Here is a 20,595-nt window from a genome sequence, read left to right as displayed (position 1 = left end):
AATATAGCTGTTTGTGGTTTAGGTTTTGGAAGATGTATAGGGACATTTTGACTGATTTTTACTTTTATTTGGACATTTTTTTCTTACCCCTCCTCACAAAAATAGATGATTTTTAGAATGGTTTTTTTTTTTTTGTTTCAAATACAATACAAATGAAATACTTTTTTTTTTTTTTTTGACAGTACTGGGGATTGAACCCAGGGCCTGACACATGCTAGGCAAGTGCTCTACCACTGAGCTACCTCCCCAGCCCTTTTTTTTCCCTCCTGAGACGGGATCTTGCTAAGTTACCCAGGCTGGCCCCAAATTTGTGCTCCTCCTTCCTCAGCCTCCCGAGTATCTGGACCACTGTGCCTAGCAAAAGGCATCCTTTTGGTTTTTTTTGGTACTGGAAATTGAACCCAGGAACCACTGAACTACATCCCAGTCTTTTTAAATTTTTATTTTGAAACAGGATCTCTCTAAGTTGCTAAGGCTAGCCTTGAACTTGGGATCCTCCTGCTTTAGCCTCACCAGTCACTGGGATTACAGGTATGCGCCACCATGCCTGGCTGAAATACATTCTTTGTAGAAATAGAAGTTAGCCTATCATCAGAAGTTTCCTTATTAGTTTAAATATTATACTTTAATTTTTCTTTCTTCACAAACTTTCTAATTTCCTAATTTCCTGTAATGAAAGATGAATATGGCATCTCTTCCCTCCATATTTTTGTTAAATTATTACTGGTAATGTATATTCAAATGATAAAATTCTATACATATTAAGAACAGTGTAGTTATATAAATTGATCTAGAATGTATTGACATTTTAGTGATAAAATCAGGTACCTAGGATTTTACCTTGAACTCCTGGGCTTAAACGATCTTCCTGCTTCAGTCTCTCGAGTAGCTGGAACTACAGGTACATGCCACTACACCCAGCTCTGATCCTGTTTTTTTCTCTTTAATACCTAGGAGTGCGAACCTAAGTATAACACAACGTTTATTGTGCTTATCTCTAAGGAGTTGTTATACAGGATTTTCAGTTTGTACTTTCAGTATTTTTATACTATCTGAATTCACATTTCATGTTAATTTATACATAGAAAAAGTTATTTTTTTATAACCAGGGATAGAAATTTAAAACCAGGTTATTGCTACTGGGAGTGGGGGATGTTTTCAACTTTCCTGCTTTCACTGAATTTATTTTTAATTTCTTTTTTTTACCAAAACAATGGACATAATTCAAGAAGTCAAAGAGGATTACAAGGCTTCTAAAGAAAAAGAGTATTTCTCTGCTCCTCCTCTCTCCAACTTGGTGACTTTTTCCCCAGAGAAGTTTTAACTATATTAGTTGTTTTTCTTGGTATTTACTACAACCATATTTCTTAGACTCTCTGTTATGATAAATGACTTGAACTTCCTATTATGGCAGATGTGAATTTAGCTCTGTAACACCTTCCTTTTCACATCCTTATAGTAATTCATTAAATTCTTGTAGTTTTATACATTATTATGACAAACACTGATTACTGTTGAATAAAGACATAACATCCTATAGGCCCCTTAATGTATGTTCAACTGGATCTAGCCTTAGCTTGAACCTGTGAGTAGCTATGGAGCATGAAGGGCACTGTGGTTGGCAGAATAATGACCCTGAAAGATGTCTGAGTCTTAATCCCTTGAACCTATGAATATGATAGATTAGGGGGCAAAGGGGAATGAAGATTGCTGATGGAATTAAAAATGCTAAGCAGCTGACCTCAAATTAAAAGATTGTTCTAATTATACTGGTGGCCCCAATGTAAACTCAAAGGTCCTTAGGAAGAGGGAGGCTGAGGAGAGAGTCAAAGATATATGACTACTGAAAAATGGTCAGATAGACACTATGTTGCTGGTCTTGAAAATGGAGTAAGGTAAAAGGCTGGAAAATAGATCGTTCTCTATTGCCTCCAGAAAGGGACACAGCTCTGTTGATTTTAGCCCACTAAGACCCATGCTAGGCTTCCTATTTCCAGATCTGTAACAATAAATGCATGTTTTTGTGGTACTGGGGACTGAACCCAGGGGTGCTCTACCACTAAGCTACATCCCCAGCCCTTTTTTTAACCTTTTTTATTTATTTTTATATGGTGCTGAGGATCAAACCCAGTGCCTCACCTGTGGTAGCCAAGTGCTCTCCCTGCCCAGAGGGTCTCCCTCCTGTCACCCCAGCCCTGCTGGAGCGTGACTGGGCCCCTCTCTACCACTGAGCGACAACCACAGCCCCCATCCCTTTTTTGTTTTGAGACAGGATCTCACTAAGTTGCCCAGGCTGACCTTGAACCAGGGATCCTCTTGCCTCATTCTCCTAAGTAGCTGGGATTACAGGAAGTGTGCTGCTGCACCCAGCTTTATGTTGTTTTAAACCATGAAGTTAGTAATTACAGCTGCAACAGATGACAAATACCAGACTGAGTTGTCCCCTCTTTGTGGATGGGGCTGGTTTTTTGTATCCCCATACCAGTTAGGCATTGACTACAGTGTGCCCTCAGCCATTAGGATGGGTAACCTCTCAGCCAGGAAGGCCCTGTTCCCATGAGAGCAATTCTCAGAAGAAAAGTGTAAATAGGCCAGTGCTAGAGCTGGTGTACTGGCCCAATAAAAGGGATCTGGATAGGGCACCAATGCTCTCTACTAGAGTGGGTAAACCTAAGCCAACACTCCATGTGTCAAACAATAGTTACGTCTACTGGAGTGGTGGGGCAAGAAGGCAATAAAGCAAATGTAGAACTGAAATATGTGAAATTAATGGTATAAAGTCCTTGTATTGTTCTAAAACACCGATTAACCTCACACTTTGAGTATGCATGCATCTTAAAAATTTAAGGGCATTTCCTAAATGTGTTACTATTGTGAACAAATACATTTCAAAATACAAGCAAGCAATTCAGGCTAAATGAAGGTAGAAAAGAAAGAAGCACAGAGGAAGGATAAACAGGAAGCATTAAAAACGATGGCAAAAATAAATCCAAATATGTCTGTAATCACAGCAGAAGAAAACAATTCACAATGTGATTTTATATAAGCAGCATTCTGTGTTGAATCAAGTAGTGAGATTAGCTCCATAGAAAAGAAAATGTTTACAAAACTTCACTGTTCAATAGAGAATTCTTCAGGCATTAAGATGTAATAAAGCTTCATTTTCTTCTCTCCCTCTCTCTCTCTCTCTCTCTCTCTCTCTCTCTCTCTCTCTCTCTCTCTCTCTCTCTCTGTAGGCATGCTAGGCTAGAACCCAGGGTCTTGTGCTTGCTGGGCAAGTGCTCTGCCATTGAGCTACACCCCACCCCCAGCCCTTTCAATTTTCTTTTAATCCTCCTGTTCCCACCCCCAATCTGGGATGGACTTAGCACTTACTGATTCTTATATCGCCTTTCTTGGATTACTTATATTTTTGGTTAAACTGTTTTCTTCAGAAATTCTTTCAGGGTGTGGGAGGTAAACTTGCCAAGTTCTTGTGTATCTTAAAATATCTCGTTCTCTACAATTCAAGATTGACAATATTTTTTTCCTCTTACACTTTTGAAGACATTGCTTCATTGTATTTCGAGTACCTTAGTATCGGATATGTGATGTCAGTCTGATTTCCAACCAGAGTAACCTTTTCTTTTTTTCTTTGAAAGCTTTATGGATTTTTTTTAGCCTCAGAGTTTTGAAATTTCATAAACTTCAAAATCTGTGAATTTTTAAAAACTGAATTAGCTTTTAAAGTGCGTGTTAGTGTACTTTAGCTGTGCATTCTTGTCATTATAGAGAAGATACATACACATAGATAACATTTAAAAACATTTAAAAAACCAAGGCCAGGGGGAGGGTGGAAACTCACTTCCTCAACTATGAGATTGAAAGCCTCAAAATAAGCACTCAGTAAACACGAGAGAGAGATGGAGAATCATGGAAATGGAATAAATTCTGAGTTTTTCTTTCATTATGCTCCACGTTTTTTAGGTTTTTTCATTCTGAAGATTCATGTCTTTGCCTCAAGCAAATTGTACTTTAAAAAAATAGACTATTTTTTTCAGAATACTTTCAGCTTCAGATACTGTAGACATTTGGCATATATTCTCCCCCAGATCTACATGCAGTTTCCCTACCTCTAACATCATACATTATCATGGTTCATTTGCTATAATTAATGAACCAATACTTATAATTATTATTAACTAAAGTCTATACTTTATTCAGATTTAGCTTTCATTTAATGTCCCTGTTCTGCCCTAGGAGTCCATCCAGGATACCACGTGACATTTAGTTATCATGTCTCCTTATTCTCCTCTTGACTGAAAAGTACTCACATTTCCATTGTTTCTAATGACCTTGACATTTTTGAGGAATACTGGCCAGGTATGTTACAGAATACCCTTCTTTGATTTTTTTTTTCATGATTATACTGGAACTAGCAACTTCTGGGAGGAAGACCACAGAGTTGTACCATTTTTATTACATCACATCAAAAGTATATACAAACATGACTGATCACTTGATGCTGAACTTCCTTTATTACCTGACTGAGGTTTTGTTTATCACATTTCTCTAGTGTAAAATTACTCTTTTCCCCCACTTTCCATGACTGTACTTGTTGGAAGGAAGTCACTATGAATAACCCACACTTGAAAAATGTAGAATTATGTTCTCCTTTTTTGAGGGGATACCGGGGATTGAACTCAGGGGTACTTAACCACTGAGCCACATCCCCAGACCTATTTTATATTTTATTTAGAGACAGGGTCTCACTGAGTTGCTTAGGGCCTCGCTAAGTTGCTGAAGCTGGCTTTGAACTTGTGATCCTCCTGCCTCAGCCTCCCAAGCCACTGGAATTATAGGTGTATGCCACCATGCCAGGCTATACTCCCCTTCTTTAGTGTGGAGTACCTGCATAGATTTCTTTTGCATGAAAGATGTATGCTTTCTCACTCATTTATTAATTTATTGCCATTTTTCTCAGTATGGGCTTGTGGATACTTATTTTATACTTGGGGTTATAATCAAATACTACTTGGGACCTCATTCCATTTGTTCCTGTGTCCCTTTGCCACACCCCAATGATGTTTACCAAATTGTATTTTAATAACAGATTTAATTATTTCTTCTTCAACATTATGTCTGTCATTTAGTTAGCTGTTGAAGCATCTAGATTTTTCCACCATGACTTTTTAATATTTTCTATTTTCTTTTGTTCTGTTTTCTGGGATGGGTCCTTAATTTTACTTCCCACCAATTTGGTCTTAAAAGACCAAAAACTTGGCTGGTTTTGTCATTTAATAACTAGTTTGATCATTATTCATTTATTTTCCAGAAACTCTCTCTGTACCTCTGAATGTTTCATTGCAGTCTGTATTTTCCTTCCTTCCTTCCTTTCTTTCTTTCCCCAGTGCTGGGGGTTGAACCCAGGGCCACCCACATGCTGGGCAGGTGCTCTACCTCTGAGCTGTGTCCCAAGCTGCAGACTGTATTTTTCTTTTCTGTTCCCTGAAATGCCTTGTTCTGTTGTTCATTCATCTTGAGTCTTCTCTTTTGTGGTCAGGGTTTTTCTCAGAGATCTAACAATTCATGGTTTTCTGTTTATTTTTATGAATAGAAGGACTGCTTTGGTTAATATAGAGAGCCATACTGGGTTTCCTTTGCAGCAGCTCTGGCCTGCTTTCCTGACAGGTGGCTCCTTTTCTCTTTTTTTTTTTTCTTTTTTTAGTCATTGTTTTAAAACTGACTAGTGAAAACTATATAATTATGGTGTGCAGCATGGTGTTTCAAAATATGTATACATTGTGGAATGGCTACATTGAACTAATTAACATGCATCACCTCACCTACTTAACCGTTTTTTTTTTTTTTTGTGATGAGAACACTTGAAAACTACTCTCAGCTATTTTCCAATATCCACTGTTACTAACTGTAGTCACCATATTTGTACAACAAATCTCTTGAATGCATCCCTGTTGCCTAACTAAAATATTGTATCCTTTGACTAACATCTCTCCAACCCTCCCTGCTCCCCAGTCCCTGGTAAGGACCACTCTACTCTGTATTTGTATGAGTCAGTCTTTTTTAGATCCACATGTAGGTAAATCATGCAGTATTTGTCCCAGAAGAGAAGGGCTGGACACAGGCTCTTCAAGGCGACATGCATTAACAGCAGGAGGGCTTCCTTGTAGAGATAGGGAAAGCCAGAGCGAGTGCAGTTTGATGGAGGACCTCCTGCAGAGCTAGAGGGATGAAGCCCTTTGTGTTTTCTATCTCCTGTCCCTGGGACAGTGCCAATTCTCTCTTAAGTTTTGACATCCTCATTAGGGCCAGTTTTTTTTTTTTTTTTTTTAGAGAACATGGACTTTTCCTGCCAGCAGTTCCGTTCCTGTGAAGCTAGGGTGGAAAAAAAGGAGTCTGTCTGTACCCATGCCAATAAATTTTGAAAATAACTTTGGACAGTCAAAAGCCATCTTTTCTCCAAGGCTTCTTTGGCGAGAACCCTTCTGATGACTTGATCTGTGGTTTCCTGACTTCTGGTTCCTCTTCTGCTCTGATCCCATCCGCTTCAGATGTCCTGAATTTCACAAAATTTTTGGTCTGTGAATGGCAATTTTGTTTTCCATTACTGTTACAATTCTAAAAAACCCTTAAAAATTTTTTTTTAGTTATAGATGAACACAATACCTTTATTTTATTTATTTATTTTTATGTGGTGCTGAGAATCAAACCCAGTGCCTCACTCGTACTAGGCAAGTGCATTTACCTCTGAGCTACAACCCCAGCCCCCACAAAACCTTTTATTATGGCAATTTTCAAACATGTATCAAAGTAGAATAATATAATAAAACCCCATATACCCATTGCTCAATAATTCAATAATTATCAACACATGACCAATCTTATTTCAGCTACCCTCCCCCACTACTTCTAGCCAAACCCCCTATTTATTTTGAAGTGTATCCAAGATATATCACTAATAAATATATTTCACTAGTAAATACTTCTTTTTTAAAAATTTTTTGGTAGTGGGGATTATAGGCAAGAACCACCATGCCTGGCACTAGTAAATATTTCTGTATGCATCTGTAAAAGATGAGAAGTCTTTAAAAAAAAAAACAACACTGTATTACTGTGATCACACCAAAAAATGAACAATATAGTCCCTTAGTATTATCAAATATTCTCTCACTGTTCCAATTTTTCCAATTAGCTCATTTTCCCCCTTTGACTACAGCTGTTTTTTTTCAAATCATTATCTAAACATGGTTCAGACATTGTATTTGGTTGCCGTTAGGTTTAATTATTGGACCCATTTTCTTTTTTCCTTATAATTTATTTGTTGAAAAAACCAGGTCATGAGAATTTCCTGTATTTTGGATGTTGCCAATTGCATCCTTATAATGTGAACATACTCTTTTGTCCCCTATATTATCCATAAACTGGTAGTTAAATCTACAGATGATCAGATTTTTGTTGTTGCTGTTGTTGTTTGTTTGAGGTGCTGGAGTTCAAATCCAGGGCTTCCCACATGCCCAGCAGTGTTCTACTACTAAGCTACATCCCCAATCCTGATTTTTGTTTTTGGCAAGAATATGTCATAAGTAATAGTGTGTACATAATGTTGTGTTACAAGAAGGGACATATAATAACTGGTTATTTCTCTTTTTAGGATGCTAAAATTGATCAGTGATTTAGGTGATGTCAGCCTAAGTCAGCCATTATACAATTTCCCACCAGCTTATAACTTAATGTTTTGAGAAACCACTAATGAGTACTGCTTAGATCTATTATTTCATTTGGCATTATAAAATAGCAGTGTTCTAAATTAATTTTGTTCTTGAACAAATAATATGTAAGCTTGAATTGCTTTAGAAAAATATTTCCTCATGAACTGTTTGGTTACTTTTAGATAACAATACAGGAAAGGCAGGATATGAAAATTTGCATGAAATGGAGAAATTTTTCAAAAAGCACCATTTACCAAAATTTACTCAACAAGAAATAGAAAATCTGAATAAAATCCAAAGATTCTTATATCTGTTATTGAAACTGAATTCATAATATAAAGCCTCTCCTAAAGAAAACTCCAGGCCCAGATGGCTTTAATGGTGAATTCTTCCAAACATTTAAAGAAGAAATAATGTCATTCTTATTTAAAACTTTTCCAAAAAATAGAAACAGCAGAAACATTACCAAACTTTTTTCCTGAGGCCATCTTAACTTTAATACTAAAACCTAAAAGGACATTCCAAGAAGAAAATTAAACACTAATATCTCCTAGGAACATAGACTCCAAAATCCTAGAAAAAATATTACAAATAAAATTCAGCAATACATAAAAAGGGACATTACATATAACCAAATGGGATTCATTTCAGAATACAAGATCCATTTAACATTTGAAAATCAATGCATTTCACCTCATTAGCAGAATAAAGGGAAAAAGCCATATTATCACTCAGAGTTACAGAAAAAGGCATTTAATAAAATTGAACAATTATTTATGATCAAAATATAGACTCAACAAACTAAGAATAGAAGGTAATATCTGCAATCTGATAAAGGGTTTCTACAAAAAGCCTACAGCTAGCATCATACTTAATGGTGAAATACTGAGTGTGTTTGGAATGAGACCAGGAAGTCTATTTTAACTGCTTCTATTCAACATTGTACTGGAGGCTCTAGCCAGCGTGTTATTAAACTTTGGATTTTGCCAATCTGATAGATGAGAAATGGTATCTCAGTGTAACTTTAATTTGCATCTCTTTTATTACCAGCAGGTTGAGCATCTTTTCATATCCTTAAAGCCATTTGCATTTCTTTTTCTTGAAATGTGTGTTCATTTTTCTTTCTCATTTTTCTCTCCGGAGTAGGTGGCCTTTTTGTTCTCTATTTTTAAACAAATAATTAAAGGAATTAAACCTTTATCTGTGATACAAGTTGCAAATATTTTTTCCCCATTTGCCATTTGTTGTTTACCTCAGTTTATGGTGTTTTTTGGCATGTGGTTTTCTTTTTCAACTTTATGTGGTCAAATTTAGCAATATTTTTTCCTTCTTGCTTCTGATTTTTGAGTCCTAGTTGGGAAAACTTTTTGTACTCCTGAGTTACAGAAGAATTTCCCTATGATTCCTTCCAGACATATATGGCTTAGTTTTTTACTTTAAAATCTCATATCTATTTGGAATATATCAGATCCTGCTTTTTCTTCTTCCTAACAAATTACTTTAATACTGTTTATTTAAAAGTCCATTTTCCTCTACTGTGTTGACATACCATATATTATATGCCAACTTTCCATACTACATTCATATTTAAAAGTTTGGTGTCATATAAGATACCAAAAACCAAAATTTAAAATCAGGGATGTGAAGAGATATTTGACACATATATAATATGTAAATATTTAAAAATATATAAAGAACTCCAACAAGTCAAAATGAAAATGACAGTAGACAATGCAGTAAAATTATAGAAACAAGGTTAGATAAAAGAACACGAATAGACAGAAAAGGAAGCCCTAATAATCAGTCAACAGGAAAAGGTAATCACCTTTACCTTTACCAATAATCCCAGAAATGCAAGTTAAAGTCACTATCCATGTTGTGTTTTCACCCTGCATAGCTATCTCTTCCCAAATATACTGTTTTGCTTTGGTGTGGGGGAATGTCAAACTATTTTAAGATGGCCTCGTGTTATAGGTAGGCAGCAGATTCTAAGGAAACTTAATAAGCACTACAAAATGTCATGAGGTAGCACTAGATACATGCAAACCATCCTGGATTTCCTTTGTCCTTCATCATTTTAGAAAGTAGCCTCTAGTACTTACAGTGACATTTACTTTATTTTGAGGGAGGAGTTAGTGACTGTAGAGACTTGCTTTTTTGGAAGCTTAGCAAACTCCCATAAAGCCACTTTTAGATGACTGGGTTCACTGTTTTAAATTTGCCGTACACACTAAGATATTAAGGGCTGCTCCCTCTCAACAGTTCTAAGAATTCTAACTAAAATCCATTGTTTGCAAATGGAATTAGATACTTAAAAATAAATCCTGTAGAAACAAGAACATTTATTGGTTTTCCTTAAAAATGCTACATGTTAATTGTAAATTTAGAAATGGAGAAAAGTACAATGAAAACAAATTCTCCATAATATTGTTTTCTAGAGACAAGATAATCACTATTCATTTTTCTTGACATATATGTCAGGTTATTGCAGCGTTTATTTATAAGAGCAGAAATTTGGAAACAATTCAGTGTATCCGTGACCAATTAAAAAATCATGATGTAGTCATACAGTGGAACACTATTTTTATTGTCAAAAATTAGAAAATGTGGTGTGGGGTTGGATTAGGAGCTGAGTCCCCATGTAGTGAGAGAATGAGTAGCCCCACTTTGTTCACTCTTAGGCTGTTAAAGGAGGTGCTTGTCCTGTGTGGGGGCTACCACTTTCTCTAGTCCCCACCTGGCCTCAGCCTCTTGCCGTCATAGCCAGGGCTCAGATATATATCACTTCGTTAGAGTCTCTTAGCTTGAGAGTTCACTGACTCCATGTGCCCCCACGGTGTCCATGTATAGAGATAAGCAGAATCTCCTCTTGTTTCATCCCCATGACATGCTTGAGAATCCCCAAGTTCTACAAGTAGTCCTCCTGGGAACCCCCAGTGCAGGGAAGCCAATGCTCTCTAACCAGTTGCTGGGCCGAAAAGTGTTCCATGTCTCCAAGAAGGTGAACACTACTCATTGCCAGCTCTGGGGGGTCGTCATAGAGAAGGAATCTCAGGTGATTCTGCTTGACACATCTGGATTCATTATCAGTCCTGTTAAACGGAAGAGGCACCATCTGGAACTCTCTTTGTTGGAAGATCCACGGAAGAGCATGGAATCTGATGAACTTGTTACAGTTCTTGTGGAAGTCTCAGACAAGTGGACTCCAAACCAGTTTGTGTCCCCAGCATCCTTGTCTTGAACAAGATTGCCTCAAGTGAAGTCAGTTTTTCTGGAGCTCACAGCAGCTCTCACTGAAGGTGTGATTAATGGCAAGAAGCTCAACATGAGGCAGACCTTCCGCCCATGTCCTGACACCCATAGGCCTAGGCCAGTAGCTAAGGACCTAAATACATGGAGGGAAACGCTCAGGGGATTGGCCAGCCCCACTTCCAGGAGATTTTCATATTGTCAGCTCTAAGCCAAGAGGATATGAAGACACTAAAGCAAAATCTCTTGGCACAGGCCCAACCAGGGCCCTGGGAGTTCCACAGTGGAGTCCTCCCTAGCTAGACACCTGAAGAGATCTGTACCAACAAAATCCAAAAAAGACTCCTAGAGTACTTGCCCCAGGAGGTACCCTACAATGTGCAGCAGAAGACAGTGGTGTGGGAGAAAGGACCAAGCGGGGAGCTGATAATCCATCAGAACCTTCTGTTACCCAAAGAATCTCATGTGAGGATTCTGACTGGTCAGAAGGGCCAACTTATCTTCCGGATTGCACAGGATGTGGGCCGTGACCTAATGGGCGTCTCCTCTGTGACATTCAGCTTCTCTGTGAAGCTACTCAAGTGACAACTCCTACTTCCCCTCCCAGGGCATCCCAGCTCTAGGAGAAGTCACTGACCAGAACTGTTCCTGCTGAGGGGACCTCCAGAGCCTAATAAGTGACATGGACACTGACTGACTACTGGCTGGTTTCACCTTGCTGAGTCTGCACAATCCCTGCCGAGCCATGTTTCCTGTTGGAGGAAGGAGCCTGTCTTGGCTCAGTTCCAGTTAGTTACTTTCCCTAGGCTAATAGCTATGCTGGTCTCCCCTTGGTAGGAGCAGAGGCACCCTCCCCTTAGAGGCATTGGTCCCAGAGTATTGCCCTAAGTTGCCAGTTCTTAGCAGGGAAGATATCTTTCTCTTTTTCCCTCCAGTTTCTGCACCTTGAAATCTTTTTTTTTTTTTTAAATGTGGTGCTGAGGATCGAACCCAGTGCCTCACACACGCTAGGCAAGCACTCTACCACTGAGCTACAATCCCAGCACACCATGAAATCTTATAAAGGCCTGTATTTCCTGAATAAGATAGTGTCACCCACCTGTTCCCCCACGTTCTTGATCTCTTCCACCCCATTCCTCTGCCCAGTCTTGGATACTAATAAAATTAAAAGACAATTTTAAAAATGAGAAAATGCATTATGTACTGAAATAAAAAACAATAGGCTTTATTATTGAGAATACTAAGGTAGGGATCAGTGGATGCTATCTTTTCTGAGACACAAGAATGGGGACATGAAATATATTCATATTGGGTTGGGAGTATTTGCTTAGAAAAAGGAAAAGATACATAAGAAATAAGTAAAAGTGGTTATCTCTATGGAATAGGTAAGGAAATAAGGCATACAGGAACTGCATTTATTTTGATTTTTGAATCATGCAAGTGGATAACCTAGTTTTTCAAAAGTTAAATTTAGCTGGTCTTGGTGGCATACACTTGTAATCCCAGCTACTCTGGGAGTAGAAGTAAGTTTGTTTTCTGTAAAGCGAGAGTTGATTAGGAATTTAGATGAAGCTGAAGTAGACTCCACTAACAAATTAATCTTAAGAGAAACTGACCAAGTATGAATGAATAGGGTAATGGCTAAATTATTGCCCCTAGGAGCTTAGCTGCCTGTGGGTAGTAATTTATAATCCTTCACCCCTAGTCAAGGTTGTTTGAGAACACATTTTATGTGAGAATATTATGGAGATATTCAATAAAACTTCAAGAAAATGGCACGTGAGTAGCAAGCTTTCTGGAGAGTCCAAAAAGATTTTGACAAACCAAGGCATATAAAGCCATAGAAAGAGAGGCTGGAGGTGTATCTCAGTGGCACAGGGCTTGCCTAACATGGGTAAGGCCCTGGATTCCATCCCCAGCGCCACCAGGACAAAAACAGAAAAAAGCACAAATGTAGAAGCAGAATTTTTATAACTAGAGGAACAAAATAACTAGAAACAATGACCAAAACTTGCTAGAGAAAGAAAGGTAAATGGTAAGAAAGAAGGGCTAAGGAGGTCTGAGGGCAGATGCTAAAGATGGGAAACTGCTGAAGAAATAAAAGGAAAGCAAAAATATCTGGATCAATCTGCTGTCTACATGGTCCATGCTGTAAAAGGAAAATTGGTGTTTTAGAGGAAGACTTGGAAGAAAAGCAAGATCCTAAATTGATGGCAATTCTGTTTTTTAGTATTCTGGGCTTCACGAGGCAAAAAGCAAAACTGCTGGTATACATTAGGGAAACTTTTAAAAATTTAGTTTTTTAACTTGGAATGGAATACCATTTGATCCAGTTATCCCACTCCTTGGTATATAGCCAAAGAACTTAAAATCTGGCTGGGGAGATAGCTCAGTCGATAGAGTGCTTGCCTTGCATGCACAAGGCCCTGGGTTCGATCCCCAGCACCCCCCCCAAAAAAAAAAAAAAAAAGAACTTAAAATCAGAATACTATAGTGACACTGCCACATCAATGTTTATAGCAGCTCAATTCACAATAGCTAAACTATGGAACCAACATAGATATCCTTCAACAAAGGAATGGATAAAGAAAATGTGGTACATATACACAATGGAATACTACTCAGTCTTAAAGAAGAATGAAATTATGGCATTTGCCAGTAAATGGATGGAACTGGAGACTATTGTACTAAGTGAAATAAGCCAATCCCAAAAAACCAAAGACCAAATGTTCTTTCTGATCTGTGGATGCTAACTCACAATAAGGTGCAGGGAGGAGGGAAGAATAGAAGTTCAATAGATTAGACAAAGGAGAACGAAGGGAAGGGAGTGGAGATGGGCATAGGAAAGATAATAGAATGAATCAGACATAACTTTCCTATGTTCATATATAAACCTAAGACCAATGTAACTCCATCTCATGTACAACTAAAAGAATGGGAAGTTATACTCCATGTATGTATAATATGTCCAAATACATTCTACTGTATGTGTAAATAAAAAGAACAAATAAAATATTTTTAAATTTAGTCTTATTATTTACATTTTTAATTGACCGTAATAATTGCACATACTTCTGGAGTATTATGTGACAATTCCATATATGTATATGGTGTGTGATGATCAAATCAAGGTAATTAGCATTTCCATCTCCTTAAACATCTATCATTTCTGGTGCTGGGAACTTTGGAACTCCTCTTTTCTAGTTTCTTTCCTTCCTCCCTCCCTTCCTTCCTTCCTTTATCTTGTGGTGCTGGGGATGAAACCCAGGACCACTCCCATGCTAAGCAAGCACTCTGCCACTGGGTTCATTTTCCATCACCTCTAGTTCTTTATAAAGTATAAAATAAGTTATTGTAAAATATAGTCACTCTACTGTTGTAGAACACTGGAACTTATTCCTCCCATTTTGGTATCAGTTATCTAACCTTAGGGAGATTTTTATTTATTTATTTATTTATTTTGTTCCGAGGATCGAACCCATGGGTGCTTAACCACTGAGCCACATCCCAAGCCCTCTTTTTATATTTTATTTGGAGACAGGGTGTCGCTAAGTTGCTTAGTGCCTCACTAAGTTGCTGAGGCTGGCTTTGAACTCTCAATCCTCTTGCCTCAGCCTCCGGAGCTGCTGGGATTACAGGAGTGCGCTACTGCACCCAGCCCTTAGGGAGATTTTAAAAAAAGGATTGGGGAGTTGTGGCAGATGATCTCAAAATTCCTTTATCATACTGAAATCTGTTGTTCAGTTGTAGTGCTCATGGAAGTACTTCTTAGACCTGATGCTCATAGCAAGCATAGTGTCACTTCTGTTGCATCACTGAGAAAATGATACCATGAAAACCAAATAGCTATACAGAATTGAACAATTCTAAGTATTTAAGTAAAGCAGTCATTCTCAAACTTTGCATCCTCTTCTTAGCATGTTTTTAAGACAAGTCAATGCTGTGTGTGTTAATTGCTTGCTCCTTTTTATTGCTGAGTAGTATTCCATTGTATGGATATACTCGCTTTATCTATCTCCCTGGTAATGGATAAGGAATATTTCTGGATTTTGTCTACCATGTTATAGCTGCTTTGAAAATTTGTGTACAGTTCTCTGTTCAGACATTTATTTTTATTTCATTTATCTTGGGTAAGTATTCAGGAGCGGGATTTCCAGGTTGCATGATGATTATTTTAACTTTAGAAGTGCTGCCAAACTGTTTTCCAAAGTGGTTGTGCCATTTTATGTCCCTATCAGCAGAGCATGAAGAGTTCCAGTTGTATTGCAGCCTTACTAACAACTAGATGTTTACATCGTAGACATTCTAGTAGGGATACAGTGGTGTCTCACCAATTTTAATTTGCACTTCTCTGATGACTAAGGACTTTGAGCATCTGTCATTCCTTACCTGCTCTTCAAAAATTTGCAAACAACTGAACTCACAAACCCTAACCTATACTCATGGAGTTATCTGAATCCAAAAGTCTCAGGAAAACAACAGCATATCCATTTCACATTGGTATAAATCTGTCTGATTTCCAATGCCCTTGGGTGGGTACTGCACAAATGGTTCCTAATATATGGCAGTTTAATAAACACTGGCTGAATTATGGTCTAATGAAATGCTTAAAGGCAACAGTCACTGTAATTAGGGGCAGGAAGGGTTTTACAGAAGGTGATGTATCTGATTTAACTTGAATATTTCAATATCTCAGATTTTATTAGGCAGTGAAGCTCCTAGAGGGAAAATAGTTTTTAAGATTATTTTTAATTAACAAAGTGTCAAGATTATGACAGTATCCCTGAAACTTGAACACTGAAAAAGCAGTTCTCTAAAAATACAGGGCATGATCTCTCCAGGACTTAGCTTCTCCATCTACAAAATAGGACAATTAATGAATCTCAGTTCTCTTTCAACTCTAGACACTGCTCAGTATTTTGAACTGCCCCATGACTATTAGGTAGTTTTTTTCATGTGATTAGATTAATTAGATTTAATAGCACAGTTTTGGAAGATAAAGAATATCCCTGTCAGTACTAACAAAGATCTCTTCCTGCATTTTTTTTCTGTAAGATAATTAAGTGAATTGAACCTCTTGATTTCTTAGCTGTGTTAGTTAAATATGCATGGATTCTTTTTTCCCAACATCTTATTATGAACATTTTCAAACACACAGAAAAGTTGAAAGAATGTTACAATGAACACTCATAAGCCCACCACCTAGATTCCATAATTAACATTTTCCTATACTTGTGTTTTAATCACATAGCCATCTATTTGTCACTCAGATCTATCTTCTTTTTGTTTTTTACGTACTTCAAAGTAAATGATAGACATCAGTACACTTCCCCCTAAATGCTTATCAATTTTGCTTTAAGGATGAATTCTCTGGGTATATATATGTACTACTATATACATGTGCTATTTTCTACAAAAAAAGAGATGCTAATGTATTTCCTAGAGTAAATATTTCTAGCTAACATCCTTTAGGACAGTAACTCTCAACCAAGGGCAATTTTACATGACCCTCCCCAACTCAGGGGTCATTTGGCAAAGTCTAGGGACATCTTTGGTTGTCAGGACTGGAATGTGCTACTGGCATCTAGTAAATAGAGGCCAGGGATGCTGCTAAACGTCCTAGGATGCATAGGACAGCCCCTACAACAAAGGATTACCAAGGCCAAATTGTCAGTAGTGCTGAGGTTGAGAAACCCTGTTTTAGGAAATGGTAGACACATCTTCTAGAGTTTCTCGAAAACAGATTGGAGTGTAAAGTTCTATTGACATACTAAAGGGAATTTAGTTAAGCTAAGAGGAAACAAAGGCTTGATGAAAGGTTGATCTAAAAAAAAAAATAAAAAAAAAAAACAAAAAAAAACAAAAAAAAACTTCCCCTGGTCTGCTTGTGAAATGAATTTAACTGAGCTCTCTTATTGTTATTTATTTTTTCCATTCCTCATTTTCTTTGTTTAGATCTAAAATAGTCATGCATTTTCTTGCAAAGTGACCTGAAATCTGCAGATAACGGTACAGCCCAACATTTTCAAGATGACAATGGCAATACAAAACACCCCCTAAAGAATGAATAAGTTGGGGTTGAGGATGTAGCTCAGTGTAGAGCACTTGCTGTGTGTGTGTGTGTGTTTGTTTTGAGGAAGAATGAACAAGTCATCTCAGGAGTTAGGGAGGAAGGGGACAAGTTGTATAAGAACTGGAGTCTGAAAGAAATACATGGATTCATCTATTTTTCTAGTTTTCACATATTTCCTTAACTCCACTAGCATCTCAGTTTAGATCATCTAAAGAGTTGGCTCTGAATTTCTTAACTCTACTTTCTATGACATGCTCATGTCTTATGAAAATATAAGGAAAACAGAGTTGAGAGACAAAAGTAAAAATGTAAAACCAGACTCCTGACATGTATTCATTCATGATCAATGCCTCTGAATATATCAAATGTTGCTTTTCCATGTACCCACCAACCTCACCGTCATTAGCCGAGTGTCAGAACATCTACAGCAGAGAGAGAGAGAGTGCAAATTCTCATAATTTCTCCCAATATTGGAAAGATAGAATATTGTACCTGAAAGTTTTCCCTAATAAGATTGCATTCCCTTAGACTCCTGCAACCGGGTTGGCTTTGGTACATTCATGAGAACTTTGTGGTTTTGTGTTTCTTTTTCCTTGCAATTATTTACTTACTAATTTTTGAAATATGTAAAACAGTCATATGGCAAAAATTCACCAGATGCAGAAGGGTGTACCGAGCAGATGAGTCTTCATCGTCCCTGCATCCTTTTTATGTACCCTGACAGCCGATGTTGCCAGCTTTATGTGCATTATTCCACAGATGTTATAAGCCTATCCAAGCATGTAGTCAGAGAGTCTCCCAGTTCTTTTTTATGCAAATAGAAGCTTTCTGTACACACTGTACCATGCCTTTTTAAAAAATTGAAGTATAGCCAGGCACAGTGGTGCATGTTTGTAATGCCAGTGACTCGGGAGGCTGAGACAGGAGGATCACAAGTCCAAAGCCAGTCTTGGCAACCTAGCAAGATGGTTAGCAACTTAGCAAGAACCTGCCTCTAAATAAAATGTAAAAGACTGGGGAGGTAGCTCAGTGGTTAAGCGTCCCTGGGTTCAATACCTGGTATCAAAAAATAAAAATAAAAAAAAAATAAGTACAGCATACATACAGTAAAGGGCACAAGTGTTATGTATATAATTCAGTGAATTTTTAACTAAGTATGCATCTGTGAAGCCACCTGCCCAAACAAGATGAGAATGTTAGCAGCATCTCAGAGGTTCTGTGATATCTGGAGAAGCTAAAAATCTTTTTAAAAGACCTCTTCCTCTGAAGTTTGAAGTGGCAGTAACATTTTTTCTAAGTATATTTTTAAAGTAATATCTATACATACCTTGGCGCCTTTGCCCCTTTGCCAAGTCAGTCACAGGTGAATTCCTGGGAGTCTAACACCATTATAAATAGAGTTAAAAAGTAAGTATATATGGTAGGATTGAAATCTCACTATTTCCTCTGGATTCAAAGTAATCTGAAAAATGCTAGAAACTTTGAGAGCAGCAGAGTGGTTTGAATAGCATCATTTTAAGCTAGGCATGGTGACATGTGCCTGGAATCCCAGCTACTCAAGAGGTAGGAGGATGGCAAGTTCAAGGCCAGCCAGGTAACTTAGTGAGACTCCATCTCAAAATATGAAATTTTGAAAAGGAATGGGAATGTAGCTCAACGTGTGAGGCCCTAGGTTAGATCCCCAGTACTGCAAAAAAGAAAGAGAAAGAGAGAGAGGGAGGGAGGGAGGGAGGAAGGGAGGAAAGAAGCAAGGAAGGAAGGAAAGAAGGAAGGAAGGAAGGAAGGAAGGAAGGAAGGAAGGAAAGGAAAAACTTTCTATTTGGTTCTACCACTTAATAGCTTTGTAACTATGGGCGGGTTGCTCGACCTCTATAACAGTTTCTTCCCCTGTGTAAGAAAAACAATAATGCTTACTTGGCAAAGCAGTTGGGAGAACGGCAAATAGTTAATATTCAGTGCCTGGCATATAGTAGCTGTGATCAGAAGACAGGGCTGTATGCCTAAGGGAAATGGAGAGAGAAATGGAAAGAGAAAGTCTTCTGAACCATAGCAGACAGGATTTTGCTTCAATGATAACCAAGTCGAGAATTTATTTTCCTATATGGTTTAAGAGTCTCCTTCACCAACAGAGTTATGAATACATTTTGAGAATCTATTCGTCTGGTTTTGTTTGGGAAATCTACCTGGGGGTGGCATGGTTGTGGTGCTCTGATTTTTCACAGCTAAAGGTCCATTCTGCCTAAAGAAAGTGTCATTCTCTGGTTTCCCAGATATCAACTTTTCCCTAAAGTGCCACAATTTGGGAGTGGAGACATCAATGTAAAAGATTGTCCCAGGCTCCCCAGATCAGGTGACCCAGGTTAACTTCAGCCTTGCACATCCAGACCTGAGCATTGAGAGTGGCCACAGCATTGATTGTCCTCTGAGAGAGCTGACCCATGTTTAGAAGACATACAATGCCAACTTGGTGACTTTTAACCCGTGGATGTTCTGAGTCAATTGCCAGAGGTTCATGGCTCTTAGCCAGAGTCACTGTCTTCAAGTCAAGGGCTTCTGGGGGAGATGGAGTTGTTATAAAAGAGAGTGGGGAGGGTGGAATGAGGAATGGCAAATGGTCTCAATGACTTGTTCATCCCGGCTGCGTTTCCTATCAGCCAGTATTTGGTAAACATGCACGCATCTGGGTTTCTGGGCTTTTACTAGTCTGGAGCCTGACAATGCCCATTTTGGGGTCACCCTTTCTTCAAACAGGTGCAATTTAATTGATTTGGCTTCTAACTGACAGTTGGTAGTTTTTCTTTGTGATATAACAACCAGGATACAGAGAGAGATCTTGTGTGTGTGTGTGTGTGTTGGGGGCGGGGGAGTAGGCAAGCACTGTCATTAAGAAGAAAATTTAAAATTAGATTTGAATGTGAATATTTATTTAGAAGCAAACCAATTTAGAGAGAAGATTTATTTAGAATGTCCACAACCCCTCAACCCTCACCCTACGGAAGGAAAACATGATAAAGAGTAAGTTGGAGCAGAAAGAGACAATGGTATTAATTGACTGGGTTGATACTATCTGCCTTTTGCAAATCTAATTTTAATTTTCTTATTTATTTATTTATTGATACTGGGAATTGAACCCAAGGGTATTTTACCATTGAGTTATATCCTCGCTCCTTTTTATTTTTTTCTTTAATTTTGAGATGGGGTCTCAATGAATTACCCAGGCTGGCCTCAAACTTGGGATCCTCCTGACTCACTATCCAAAGTAGTTGGGATACCAGACATGTGCCACCAAGCCCAGCATCCTTTTGCAAATTTTAGAAAAACATCTGGCTATGTGAACACATAGTAGGACTCTTCTCAGAGCCTTGGAAGTAAAGGCACCATAGAAAAGCTCCAGAGTAAGTTCATCTCTGCCAGACTCAAGGAAACCCATCTGTGATACATCTGTCAGATTCTTCCCAGAGTTCATCTCTTACATTTTCCAGGTGGATTTTGTTAGTTCTCTTTCAGAGACTTATTGTAGGCTCCCCATAGGAGTTTACAGAAGCCAATTGCATTAAATTAATA

The 20,595-nt window shown here is 38.0% G+C and overlaps 1 pseudogene; it reads left to right on the top strand.

Annotated features, from left to right (window-relative positions):
* Positions 1-9,666: 9,666 nt before the first annotated feature.
* On the top strand, positions 9,667-11,543 carry LOC124971433 (GTPase Era, mitochondrial-like; annotated as a pseudogene).
* The last annotated feature ends 9,052 nt before the right edge of the window (positions 11,544-20,595 follow it).

This window comes from Sciurus carolinensis, chromosome X (genome assembly GCF_902686445.1).
Source record: "Sciurus carolinensis chromosome X, mSciCar1.2, whole genome shotgun sequence".
Classification (NCBI taxonomy): domain Eukaryota; kingdom Metazoa; phylum Chordata; class Mammalia; order Rodentia; family Sciuridae; genus Sciurus; species Sciurus carolinensis.
Note: the sequence above shows the minus strand (reverse complement) of the source record. Positions and strands in the feature narration are given on the sequence as shown.